This window comes from Siniperca chuatsi, linkage group LG18 (genome assembly GCF_020085105.1).
Source record: "Siniperca chuatsi isolate FFG_IHB_CAS linkage group LG18, ASM2008510v1, whole genome shotgun sequence".
In the NCBI taxonomy this organism is placed as follows: domain Eukaryota; kingdom Metazoa; phylum Chordata; class Actinopteri; order Centrarchiformes; family Sinipercidae; genus Siniperca; species Siniperca chuatsi.
The window spans coordinates 25660591-25675186 of NC_058059.1; positions in this window are offsets into that span (position 1 = coordinate 25660591).

The following is a 14596-nucleotide window of genomic DNA, read 5'->3' on the forward strand; positions in this document are numbered from 1 at the left end:
AGGCCACATACTGAATGCTGTACTGTTTGAAATCAAATATCCACATACACTTCAATATCATGGAAAGACATTTAAAACAGGTAACATCCAATTCCATGACACATTTTTTTCAAAATCCTGCTTTCACCCTATTACTGCCCCTTAAAACATGGTCCATTCGCAGGATCTTTGGATGACGCTGAGGTCATGCCTTCTGTGAATTGTCTGGGCATTTGGGGGGTTTTAGCAACATGGGGCGACTTTACAATTAAAAACCTACACACGATTGGTATTTTACAGGCTGATTCCAGTATTTTTAGACTCAATATGTTTCAGTTTGGCTACTTTTAGCACATTGAAAAGATGTGAAATGAGGGTCCTGACCCCCTGGTTGGGTACAACTGATTTCGACTTAAAAATAGAATTTTAATAAGATATAGAATCTTATCAAAATTCTAATAGAATATAGAATTAAAATTGACCGAAATTTGAATTTAACATTTAACTGAGTTTTAAAATATGTAACTTCAAAATAGTTTAATAGAAAAAATAGTTTTTTTAGTGCCCAGTCAGATTCTTCTGAACGGGGGTAAGGAGTGTGCTGTGGCTACTGGGACTCATGACTTTCGAACATTCTGGCTACGGCCTTGCCCATAGTGTGTGTATAATAATATAAAGGTAGCCTATATTCTGTATCTGCTTGTGAAAACATTTTATTGAAGGTAACCTATGTGATGAAATATTCAGGACGCAATATTCAATGGTCGCGCCATTCCACATATTCCATGGGCTTATCCGTGTCCTGTTCTGCATTTTACTGATGTCTGGAATTTAAAATAAGGTGGCGTGGGCTTGAACTACATGAGCTCACATGTGGAAGAATAAATATGTGCACGTGCAGCCTGATTTAGAATTTGCATAATGACCCGCACAGTTAAAGGCAACTTACATTTGTTCCACTCTGTTTTCACAATACAGATTCACATTCACGTTTCAATATCCACTGCAGGCCCGAAATCAGCTGTGTGAAAAGCAATAAAAAGCAATATTCATTAGCTGTCAGCTCTTTTGTTCGTGCTGCATTCACAGTTAGCTCGCAGATAGAAATCATTATAATATATGAGGAGGGGGAGGAGGCTTTTATTAACGGGGAGTTAAAAATTAAAAGATGCGCGCGGGTCAGGTTCAATTGACGAGGGGCGAGGACTAATCTGAAGTGACACATTCTACTATAGAACTGTCCTCTAGTCAATATTCTAAAAATAGGAAGGTTATTGAGTATATAAATGGGCTGATCTGATTAAAACCTACCGCCTCTCCAACACACAGGAAATCATTATGATTTAGTCTATGGAAGAAAACGCTAAATTCTAAATAAAGAAAAAGAATATTGTTTCAGTTTAGATAACAATGAGATATTCACGAGCGTCTATCCAAACCTATGTGTCTGGCTCAATAAAGTTTCTAAAGGAATTGTCAAATATTTAAATAAAATAGATTTCAAAAGACAAATTGAAGTAGATTTCAAAAAGGAAAAAATGAAGACCTCTGAAGTTGTGCATTTTTAGTTCAAATGTGTTGTTTTTTTCATTTGAAAATAGACTGTAGGAATTAAAATCATGAAACAAACACGGAATAACATCACTAACCTTGTAAGCAGCGATTTAGAAATTCTGCTAATTCTTGTGAGAAAACAGTTATTTAAAAAAATGTGTCGTTTTCATTCATGAGTTGTTTTGTCAGGTGATGATCCATGCAGTGCTGTTTATAGCTTCAGGTTTAAACCTATACCTTACATAGACAAAAATTAATAATGTAATAAGTATTGATGTTAGTAATATTAGCCCATTACATCATGGAAACCTGTAAAAAGTAATTTAAGGCATGACAGGAAGGATGTTATAACATGTTAATTAGCATGTTGATTTCAAAATAAAGCATGCCATTAATTATTTAATGTATGCTGAAAAATATCTACAGTTACATAATTTTTAAAGCAGATAGCTGTTATTGAGAATTCCAGTAAGGATGTACACCATATTAATATTTTCCATTTGAAGAATTAGTTATTAAAATCCTTTTCATCAGATTCGGTTATTTTGAACAAGGCATTCATATGTGTATGTGCAAATATAAAATCAAACCAATTCTCCTATTTTCCTATTTTTTAAGGCAGATTCTCTCAGTAAGGGAAGGATGTAAGTCTACTTCCATACTGTGGCCAATCCTGACGCCGTGTGGTTAAAACAGACATTACATTACATTCCCCCATCAGGTCATCAGCAGTCACATGACAAAACAACAAGATGGTATTTTTATTGTAGCCAGTGATTTTAATCAATCAGAATCAGAATCAGAAATACTTTATTGATCCCCGAAGGGAAACTCTTTGTTACAGCAGCTCGTCAGCGCACACAGGAAAGTACTAGCAAAAAAATATAATACAATACACTATAATACAGGTCAGAAAATAAATTAAGTACCAGGTGGGTATAAGTATAAAATAAAATAAGTGTGAAGTACCAAGTGGGTTTACCGGTTGATAATGATGATACGGTATAACAAACAGACCTCTGCTTGTCCTCACCCCCACCAGGGGAAGTAATACCCTGGACCATGTTTATACAAACATTTCTGGCAGCTACAGTACAAAGCCCTCCCCTGCCCCCCTTTTAGACCATATTTCCCTGCTTTACCTTGCTACTTACTCCCGGCTGATTAAAAGGGTCAAACCATCAGAAAGAACAGTTAAAGTGCAGATGAAGCTACAGCAGCTCTACAGGACTGTTTTGAGTGCACAGACTGGCAGATGTTCAGAGATTCCGCAACCCAGGAGAACCACATCAACCTTGAGTAATCAACAGTGACATCATACATCAGCATGTATCAATGTGTGTTGATGATGTGGCGATCACAAACAAAATAAAATCATTCCGTCTGTTTGGTGGACGACCCGCTCTACCACTAAGCCACAGCTGCCCCTTCCTGAATCCTGCTGAGAGTGAATGTGAGTAAAGCTGCTGGGCCTGATAACATCCCTGGCCATGTACTAAGAACATGTGCCAACCAGCTAGTTGATGTCATTACTGCCATTTTTAACATATCACTGTCACAGAAGAGTGTGAGTGCAGTGTCTAGTCTAAATGACTAGACACTGCACTCACCTCCATTCTGATGAGGTGCTTTGAGAAACTGGTTTTCCAGCACATAAAGAACATCCCAGCCAGCCTGGACCCTCAACCAGTTTGCTTTCAGAACCAATAGATCCACAGAGGATGCCATCTCCTCTGCCCTCCACTCGGCCCTCACACATCTTGAAAATAACAACACCTACATCAGAATGCTGTTTGTTGATTTCAGCTCACCATTCAATACAATCTCCCCCATGAAACTGATTGGCAAACTTAGCACTCTGGGCTTGTGTACTACACTCTGCAACTGGATATTGGACTTCCTCTCAAACAGACCCCAGACAGTTCGGATTGGTTCACACCTCCTCCACGCTAGTGCTCAAAACTGGAGCCCCCCAGGGCTATGTGCTCAGCCCCCTCCTGTTCTTGCTCTACACCCACAACAGCAATTCACGACATGGAGACAACTCTGTTGTAAAGTTTGCGGATGACACTACCATCATCTATTACAAACAATGATGAGAATTCATATTGGGATGTTGCATGAAGGGACTACAGCTTGCATTTCATTGTACAACCTTGTGTTGTATAATGATAAATAAATTAACCTTGAACCTTGAAAGCTGAAGCTCACCAAAAGAAGAACACTGTAGGTCAGAATGCAGAGCTGGTAAAAGGATGAGAGAAATGGGTGAGCTAAACTGAAGTTAAATACAACAAAATGATTTCAAACTGGAATTAAATACAGTACATCATATCTAATATATCTATGTATAAGACTAAGAAATACTCAAGTTAAGCTAAAGGGCAATGACAATTAACACCTGTATTCTTTTATAATTGGCTATGTGTAAGTATTGTAAATTGTATGTCTTAACACTTTTCAAATGAAGATTAAGGTAAAATGTGACATAAAGGCTCTTTTTTCAGGCTCTCCTCACCCATTCAAATGTATGAATTTAAGCCCAATACTCGTTTAGCACATGGTGCCATGCTAGTTTGAGTGAAGCCTAATTAACGCTCATTCTGCTAATTTGTTAGCAGCTGTTGTATGAAACAGATGCTAAGAAAAGAGGAAGTTTGATCTTCTTAACCATCAAATGCCACTCACTGCCTGTAAATGTATTGCGACACATGTAGACACAAGGATAAGAGTGTGAAAGCAAAGTGAAGACTCTTTGATGACATGTGCCCCACACATTGACTTCCATCATTTATATGATTTTAACAAGCATCTTTTGTCAAAGACAGCTGTAAAACTGTTTCTTAGGAAATCAGTAGCAGCTGGCCTCCTTGTAAACACATTTTGTGTCTGTGTGATGTATCTGAGCAGTTGGAAAGGTTGTGGAAAATTAGGCAGCAGTCTTAAAGTAGTTGTGCTGGTACCAACACAAAGTCTGGTAGTTATGTGCAACAGACTGCTATAGAGGTCAACACTATGAGTCAGGTTTAAATGTGTAAAATGTGAATGCTCTTTGTTAAATGAACACAAGTCACATGTTGTGAGATCTGTGCTGGTGGTCTGTGTAGTCCATTAAACTATAATCAGTTTAGCATAATTCATACTGCACCAACTCAGTCATTGTTGGACTCTTCTGTGGGTCTTCTTGACAAACCATGGCTTCTTTTCCAATCATTAGTTTTGTTTTTTTCCCCTCAAGCATTTCTTTTCCCTGCTTTAAGGAAACTTGGACATGCAGTATGTTCTTATTTTTGAGGGGAATCTCTGCAGCACAATGGACAAATAGAGATTCCTCCAAACTAAATGGAAAAATACATTTGACAAAAAATGAAAACAAATAAAAAAGATCTCAAGCTACACTTCTCAGATTTTTATGGAGCTTTATATACGCAGTGCTGTGCCTTCACTCTCGACAAAATACAATATTTTGTACTAACCATCCAAAACAGTCCATATACGTATTTTCTGACACCCCAATCAGTGAACTAAGTCACCAGACAGAACGTTGATATTTCAAACCCTGAATTACGTTCAATACAAAACATGTTTTAAAAGGCTGATATTTTAAAATTCTTACTTTCTACAATGTCTGTGCATGAGAACTATGTTATGGTAAAGATTAGAGAAATATGTCTACTGTTGAAAAAGAAGTAAACATAATTGCAGGTCTGTGACAAGACACAAACTGCTCTCCTGCACGAAAGTCAGATGCACTACACACTCATCTGCCAACCACACCATTATTTTCCAATTTGCCACAAAGGACACCTTTGCGCACTGACACTGAATGTTGCCACTGGATGTGAAAACTGTGCTGTAGAATTGTCCAATATGAACATAAATACCAGGAAACTGGGCTGTTGACCCCCATTGTCTAAGTTCTTTAGAAAGAGAGGAAACCAGAGATTTTTGTTCTTTTTCATAGTTTGAATGAATTAAAGGGATTGGCAAGGATTACATGAAGGAAACATTATAAATTTAGTTACTATTTCAGTAAGGTGCAGATTATCCACTGAAGTAAAAGCACTTAAAACACTATAAAATTGCTTAACATGCAACAACAAGCTATTGTCAAGAAACAATAGCCCATACCTTAATGAAATGAGATACAGTAAGGTATACGGTATTTAAACAATATCGTGCTCGAAAACATGCAAGAACAGTGAAAGATTGATTTGAACAGAGGGGTCCACAACAGGCATTTTTGTTATTTAGTAAGATTAGAAATGTCCCTTATGAAGGAGTGAAGTGGTCAAAATAAAACCTGTGATCAGAATAGTTGTTAATGCATTTTACAACAATCCATTTTTGATCTCATGATGATGAAATAATGAGCATCTAAATAACTGCTGCTTCTAGTGCAAACCGGACTCTAGTAATTTAGATGAGCTGCAGCTCCTCTGTACCAGCTTTCATCACTTCCCAGCCTGCCTGTGCTGCCCTCAGGCCAGTCTGCCTGTGCATTTATGATGAAAACAAGTCAGTGCTCCATTAATCGTCAACTAAGTAGACTCATCAGCCTAATATAGGCATTCATACAGTAATTGCTGACATGTTAATTACACATAATGACAATCCATCTCATTCACACTCATCCGAGTGCTGTGGGAGAAGGTAGACTGTACAACTGTAGGGAGGGCTGAGAGATAATGTGTGTGTGTGTGAGAGAGAGAGAGAGAGAGAGAGAGAGAGAGAGAGAGAGAGAGAGAAAGAGAGAGTACACTAAAATATACTTTTCTTGATGATAGACTAATAAAGCCAACAAGTAACTGTTGCAGAGGGACAGCTTAGGGACTTTACAGAGATGACATGTTAAGCACTGTGATATGTATTGCTCTCTGATGAAACAGGAGAAAACTTGACATTTTAGAATAATTTGCAGCAAACCACCACCATCATTAATAACAGTGATATTACCAAAGAATGCACCATTGCTAAATTCTGTACACTTAGGGTTTTACTGCTACAGCATTACTTTGTCTGGTTGCAACATTTGGTTATTTGACTTACTGTGACCTTCCTGCTGTCCATTCTCTTCTGACCTCTTAAGGTATTTTCGCCCACAGAACTGCCACTCACTGGATGTTTTTTGTTTTTTTGCACCATTTTCAATGTCTAAGTCTATAGACTGTTGTGGTGAAAATACCAGGAGATCTGCTGTTTCTGAGCTACTCAAACCAGCCATCTGGCAGTATAGAGGACTGTACAGTGGCCTATATTTATTTTGGAGTTTTATAGCTGTGATTCAAGTTGGGGAATGTAGTAGGTGGTAAATTAATGCCATGTGTTTGTTCTAACGCTCCATATGAGACTTTGTTAAGAATGGTGTTTTACACCATCCACCACTTGGGATCATGTGGAACCTTCCAGTGGCAGTGGAAGGTGGGGGGATGGGGACTTGCTCAACATAGTGTGTTGCAGAGATACAAGAGCAGTGGACTTGCTGGCCTTAATAGAAAATCTGTCCTGTCCCTCTAAACATGCTCTCTCCTCTGTCCATGTCCCATATCGGAAAAGATGCCAGTCAATTTTGGCAACATATTAACAGTTCATCATAATACCTTCATGATACAGTAATTTATGGTGAAAATAATTGTTAGTTTCAGCCTTCTAATCAGAGACACATTTAATCTGTCGCTAAAATGAAAAGAAAAGAGTGAAAAATACCAACTTAAATGTCTTGTTTTCTTATTCCAAAACTCAAAGACATTACATTGATGATGATATTAAATAGAGAAGCAGCAAATCCTCACATTAGAGAAGAAGCTGTGAATGTTTGGTATTTTTGATTGAGTTAAACGATTAATCACGTATCAAAGTTGTTGGCAATTCAGTTTCTGTTGATCGTTGGATCAATTGATCATTAAATCATTTCATAACATGTAAAGTAAATTTTGTGCACCTAGAATAAATTCAGGCATGACTAAAGATTTTGAATTTTGTTGGGACCACTGGCACACCAGGTCAATAAAAGGGGTCAGTGGTCATTGTTCTCTCTCTTTCCTCCTTGCTTCATCCACAGCATTGCTGCTTAACAGCTGCAGTCTCCCTTTCAGTGTATCTGCTTGGAGCAGACACACAGCAGAACTGAAAACTCTATTTTACTGCAGCAACGTGAGGGTCTGCGTAAGATTTCTGCAACAAAGTTTAGCGCCAACGGCTACTACACAAAGCCTGCCACTTTAAGAAGCAACTAAGAAAGTTAGCACCAAGCAAACTGTAAGGAGAACAACAGACAGAGCAACTGGTTCCTCCATCTGCACAAACAGACTGCATAGCAAGGACTTTCTTCAATCGGAACCAACATTCTTTCCTGCCTGGCTCATTCCACCGGAACTGCCAGATAATAACCGCAACTTCAAAGCAACTTCTTCCTTTACGGATAACACTGAACTTATAACTGGGCATTACATAGCTTCACTTAGCTTAACAGTGTACTTGGCTATGCACAGGACTGTGTTACTTTTGTGAAGGTATATGTATGATTTGATCATTGAGTTTTATTGTTGTGATGTGTTTTCTCTGTTAGGTGATTTGGTAGCCACATGTTCAATGACGTTAATGATGTTCACACAGACACAAGGTCTTGCATGCAACTAACTATCCTCTTTCTAACCTGGCACCGTTTATCCTACACACGTACACCTCAATTTGTCCCTTTTAGCAGAGCTATACTCTAGCCAGCCCAGTCGCCATTTTGAGTTAGATTTCTTTTGTTTGATGCAATCTTAGACCAGAGCAGCCATTTTGGACACACACACACACACACACACACACACACACACACACACACACACACACACACAGTGCATTTAGAGTTAGACTCCCTATTGTGTGTTTATGCTTTTATTAGCTTTTAATAAATGCTTGTGTATAATTATTCTGGTTTCTTTAATGTCGCACAAGAGTTCATCATTTGCTAACCTCTTCTATAGTTATTAATTTAATTCTTAATCTGAGCTCCAAATTGATAGTTTAGTATATTATATGAGACTCAATGAATTGATTGGCTATCATTTTTCTTCTTTAAGATGAGTGGTGCCCCCGAGGACTTTATTCATTTAAGTTATTATTTATGATTATCTTTGATGATTCTGCCATAATTAATTGACTGCACCTACAGTTTGGTGCCCCTTTAACTATTGTAAATCTCAACAAATGGCACCCCGTGTGAAGCATAATACTGTTGGTAATTATTCATTAATGTGAAATATTAATTTTCAGCATCATTTTGGCCAATATCAAAATTTTAGATTACACTCCAAAAATTTTAGACTAGCAAAAGTCTTTACATTTAACACCACCAGTCTGCCACAGGAGTAGACATCCAGCTGTACTTACAAACAAGTGCATTGTGGTGATAATTGATTTACTGATCAAATTAGCTAAAGCTATTTGATAGATTATGGTTATTTGATAACTAACACTTTAAGCCCTCATTGTGTTACATTAAGAGTTGCTATTGCTGCTAGCCATTCAAGTTGAACCTACTCTGTAGGAATTGTAAGAATTCGGTTCAGCATTTGAATACCACATATTCAATGCAATTTAGTCAAGCTGTCAGTTGTTAATTTAAGTGCTCCTCCTTTTTATTAAGACACAGCGTGCCACCAGCCCTGTGAAATATTTTTGTTTAGTTGTTTTGTTTGAAATAGTTTTGTTCCTGACTGTCACTGCCATGCATTTCAGCCTGAGTAAGAATAGCGCCTGAGATAGAGCCACAGCGTGCTACCAGCCCTGTGTAGTTTTGTACCCAGCTATTACGTCCACGTGTTCCAGCCTGTGAACTTTCAGAAAAATTCTCTGACTGTTACTGCCCTGAATCTCAGTTAGTGCATGTTGAAATTTTGGTAAGCAAACCTACATTTGAAAACCTGCTTTGCCTTTAGTTGGTTGCCCCAATCTGATGGCCACTAGACCCACTTGATGGTGCCGTAGCTACCCCTCTTCCACAGAGAGCTACTCCCCATAGTGTAGGCCATAATGTTAGGTTAGGTCAGTGTACTGCCTAAACTACACTACAAGGTGTCTGCCTATGCAACACCATAGCCAACCACATTGCTTAACCACCAGCTTAATTTCCCCTCCATTCCAGACTCAACTACAGAGAGCCCCTGTGTAGGGCAGTTTATTTCTTCCCTAGCACAGAACCTAAAGCCTGGCTACCCTGAATTCATCAGCAGATTAAATTTCAGCAAGTGCAGGAAAGAGATAGACTTGCTACTCCGTGACGTGTGATGTGCAGACTGCATCCACAGGCCTCTTGTTGACATGTTTGCTTCTGAACTTCCACAGGCAAACCAGCCTTGAAATGGAGATAGAGTCCCTTAAAGAGCAAAATGCTTGTCTCCTCCATGAAGTTCAGAAGACTAATAAGAGACCCATGCACTATTTAGAAGATCTCTTCTCAAACAAGGAGCAATTGTTTGAGCTCAGATCAGAACGTCTCTCCCCACCACAGACGTTCAGCCAATGTGATTCAGGTTACTCCGATTCATTCATCAGTGCTCATCACTCCAAAAGGGGGAATAGAACATTTCAGAGCTATTCAGCCTCTGCCTCTCAACCAGAGAGAAGTCTAGCACATGTTCCACACATCTACAATAATGCTAGCTTAGTCTCGCCTTCACCAGAAAGGACCTCACCTTGAAGTGCTTGAGTTTATAGCTAAGGATACACTTTGTTCCAGACAACTGCAATCGCTACTTTGACGACTATTTTAGTGAATTAGATCACCATCTAATTGACTTGCCCCATGCAACCCAAAGGGAGAAAGTTAAACTTGTGTGGAAGACCAGCTCAAAAGCCGCTCATAAGTTTATGCAGTCGCAACCTCCCAGTGTCAGAAATGACGAAAAAGAGCTTCGTCATGCACTAACGGAAGAATTCTCTTCCACTGCTGACGAGATTGCCTCAATGGTTGCAGCCCTCCAAATTAAACATTCCCGTTGTGAGCATCCCAGAGCTTACTACAAACGTTTGAGGCATGCATACATCCAGGGCAAGAATGCACCAGGCTTAGAAGAAAACTCCATTTTCAAGTCCTTTTTCTTGTGCAACCTTCATCCAAGTGTACGCACTCACGTTGTACTTAGGACGCATCAAGGTAACTCCTCAATGTAGGAGCTAAGGAAAATGACACATATGGCTAGGGAAACTATTCCCTATAGTATCATAACATGGTCACGACCCATCAGACAGTGACAGCACATCTGATAGCCTCTCTGTCTCTGGCTAACCGGAGCGTTAGTTAAGAGACACTTAAGGCACAAGAGCTCCAGAGTTAGCTTCTCATGGTATTAGCTAACAACATAGTTCACCCCTGTATTGACAGTAAGATAGATGCTAGCTCAGCATACCTTACTTGTCTTGCAGTTATACAGGCAAACTTGGTTTTGTTAGCAACAGCAGTAAACTCCATATTTCTGAACTCAGTAATAGCCAGACATCCTGTTAGCTGAGAAAAGCCTAAATTCGAGTTGGACTCAGACACCACTGTCCAATTTTGCAAGTACATTTGGACCAGCTCCTTAGTAGTATTTTGTTAGTAAGACCAGTTTGAAACACTAGCTTAGGACACACCCCATTGTGACACACAGCTAGTCATACACATGTCCTATTCATTCTAAGAGCCACTCTCTCTGCATCTCACCTTAACTAAGTTACATAACTAACCTTCCTGTTCTCACTAAGCCCAAGACTAAATGAGAAACATGGGGTATGTATTTTATACAATGCTATGACATGTAATCTCACCCTGCTCATATTAGCTAATTCAGAACTCGCCGCCAGACTTTTATCAAAGACTAGGAAAAGAGAGCACATTACTCCTGTTTTAGCTACCCTTCACTGGCTCCCCGTTTCTTTTAGAATTAATTTTAAGGTCCTTTTACTCACATACAAAGCTCTTAATGATATAGCACCTTCTTATATTTCAGACTTTTTAACTCCGCATCAAACAAGAGCTCTTAGGTCCTCTGATGCTGGTATTTTAACTGTTCCTAAATTATCCCACAAAACGAGCAGGGAAACCGCTTTTAGCTACTACGCTCCAAGACTGTGGAACACCCTGCCTAGTTACGTTAGATAAGCAAGCGCTCTGTTTTTTTAAAAAACAACTGAAGACCTACCTATTCCGGCAGGCATTTAGTTAATGTAGTGAATTTGTATCTCTTCCCACTGTCATTTTTACTACTTTTTCTGTCTCTGCCTTTTTATTGGATCTATTAGGTTTCGTTTTTAATGCCATACTGTAAATTATTTTAACTTTACTTTTAGAGCACAAAAGTGCAGTTCCTGGCACTGAAAGTGCTATTGTTTTTCTAGAGATTATTATTATTGTTATTGTTGTTGTTGTTATTCTGCCCCTTTCAACGCAGATTTGAGGGGCTTAGGATGCTTGAAAACTCTTGAAACTGCAAAGTTCTGCAGTGATTGGGCTCGAGTGTGGGAAGGGATTGTCGAAAACTCACGAAACTTGGCACATGTGTCAGAAGGGCTGTGTTTTGTTTACAGGCCCTATCCTCTTAAATATTACTCATAACAGGTTAACCAGATCCACCTCAAACTTAATGATGCTTAATAGTGAAGCTTGTGAGTTTTCATCAAAAGCCGTTGAGCCATGATGGCTCATTATTCACCATGAAACAGGAAGTTGTTGTAACTTGAGTGTACATTGTCCAATCTGCCCAAAATTTCACAAGAGGCCTGAGGACTTCTACATGTCAGTATGGAGTTATAGTCATAGCACCACCTACTAGCAACAGGAAGCACTACTGGAAACAGGAGCAAGCCATGTGTGGCAAACATCTTCTGATCTACATGAAATTTACATTGTGTGTTCTACACAATACAGTAACTGTTTATGTGTTGAACGTGGTCGCCATGTCAGACAAGTGACACCATGCCAAACAGGAAGTGGGAATAACTCACATTTTTGAGGGGTTTAGGATGCTCAAAAACTCTTGAAATTTTGCATACACATCACAGCTGGCGAAAAGTGCAAACTTCTGTAGAGACTGGGCTGGGGGATCTATAGCGCCCACAAACGCACGCCACTGTTGAGATGAAGTTACTTTGATCATGGGGGTTCATTGCTCTCATCATAAAGAACATATTTCAGTTACTTTTGAGAAAGTTTTCAGCTCCACATCACCAAATTTTTTCAAAATTTCACATTCTTGATAGTCCCAGGCTGAAAACATTTAAAGGCTAATTTGGAGTTTTATTGTGTGATCTACACTTGATACATGGCAACACTGTGTTTGATTAGTGCATGTTCTCTAGCGCCACATAGTGGACACAGGAATTGATATTTAATTCATTCGCGCAGTGCCTGATGGTCTTAAACAATCAGAGCAGTGTCAAAAGACCATGGCTGTCTTTCCCCCTGAGGTGCGCGTACAGGTGAGGGCCTGTTCAATGCTGCTTACAGCTTTAATTATTATTATTATTATTATTATTATTATTATTATTATTATTATTATTATTATTATTATTATTCTACTCTTTAAATGCATTTGTGAGGGGCTTAGGATGCTTTTTCACACAGGTCACAACTTGGGAAAATCGCAAAGTTCTGCAGCGATTGGGCTCGGGAGTGGCCAGGGGGCTCTATACCGCCCCCAAACGCATACCACTGTGGGTGGAAAAAAACAGTGGAAAAAGTTGCTTTGATCTTCATGAGATTTTGGTGGATCATTGCTCTCATCATAAAGAACCTATTTCAGTTTCTTTTGCGAGAGTTTTCCCAACACGGAGCCTGTAAATGGCTAAAAATGGCTGTAAATGGCTAAAAATTGCACGTTAAAATAAAAATGGCTGACTTCCTGTTGGGTTTAGGGTATGGCTCCAAGAGGCTTTTTTTAAGTCTAGAGATGATACATCTGCCTCCCAAATTTCGTACTACTAGGTGAAACGTACCGCAGGGGCTGCTTCTTTGATATTTTGTAAGGGGTGCTATCAAGCCATTTCGCCACACTCAAGCCCCAGGCGCGTGTGCCAAGTTTTGTGAGTGTTCCGCTATCCCTAGCCATTTTGAAGGCTAAAAGTCATTAGGGGGCGCTATAGAACTGACGTGCCACCCCCAAGCCCAAACATGAACTCAAATTGAAGTACTTAAGCTTCACTTTAAGCATCATCATGTTTGAGGTGGATCTGGTTAACTTGCTATGAGTAATTTTTAATTATTGTTAATAATTTTGGAACCGGAATTCGCCGCATCGCCTCGGCAAAACCACTTGAGAAAATGTAAAAAGCTTTGAAATTTGTATCACAAATGTCTTTAGATTGCACTGCACAAATTTGAAGTCAATCTGATAAATTTTCCAGGGGGAGTAAAGTACAGAGCCTGTAAATGGCGAAAAATGGCACGTTAAATTCAAAATGGCTAACTTCCTGTTAAGTTTAGGATGTTTAGTCCAACAGGCAAGTCCAGAGATGATACATCTGCCTCCCAAACTTCGTACAGCTAGGTGAAACGTACTGCAGGGGCACTATCAAGCCATTTTGCCACACCCAAGCCCCAGACTATACCAGAAAGCAAAACATGCCTCTTCTGACGCATGTGCCAAGTTTCGTGAGTTTTCGACAATCCCTAGCCATTTTGAAGGCAAAAAGTCATTCAGGGGCGCTATAGAGTCAATGTGCCACACATAAGCCCAATAGCTGGGGTCTTGTGACTGGAGGCCGGCAGACACCACTCTGAATGTTCACGACCATCAGGCACTGCGCAAAGGAGTTAGTGAATCAGCCTGATCTTAACCTTCATGCTTCACTAATTTAACATGTAGTCTTTAAATGCCACATAATGTGGTGAACTTTGAGAGGGTCTGTACGATACCTGCTTGATTCATTATTTTTTTTCCAGACTGAATGAAATATTTGAATAAATGGATGATACACAGACCTGTTCGCTATTTTTCCTATGGTAAGCAGTTGCATCACCGGTCAATGCATTTCAGTACGTATGTCAATCACAACTCAACCGCATATTACTTATGACTGAGTTATCAGATAATGATTG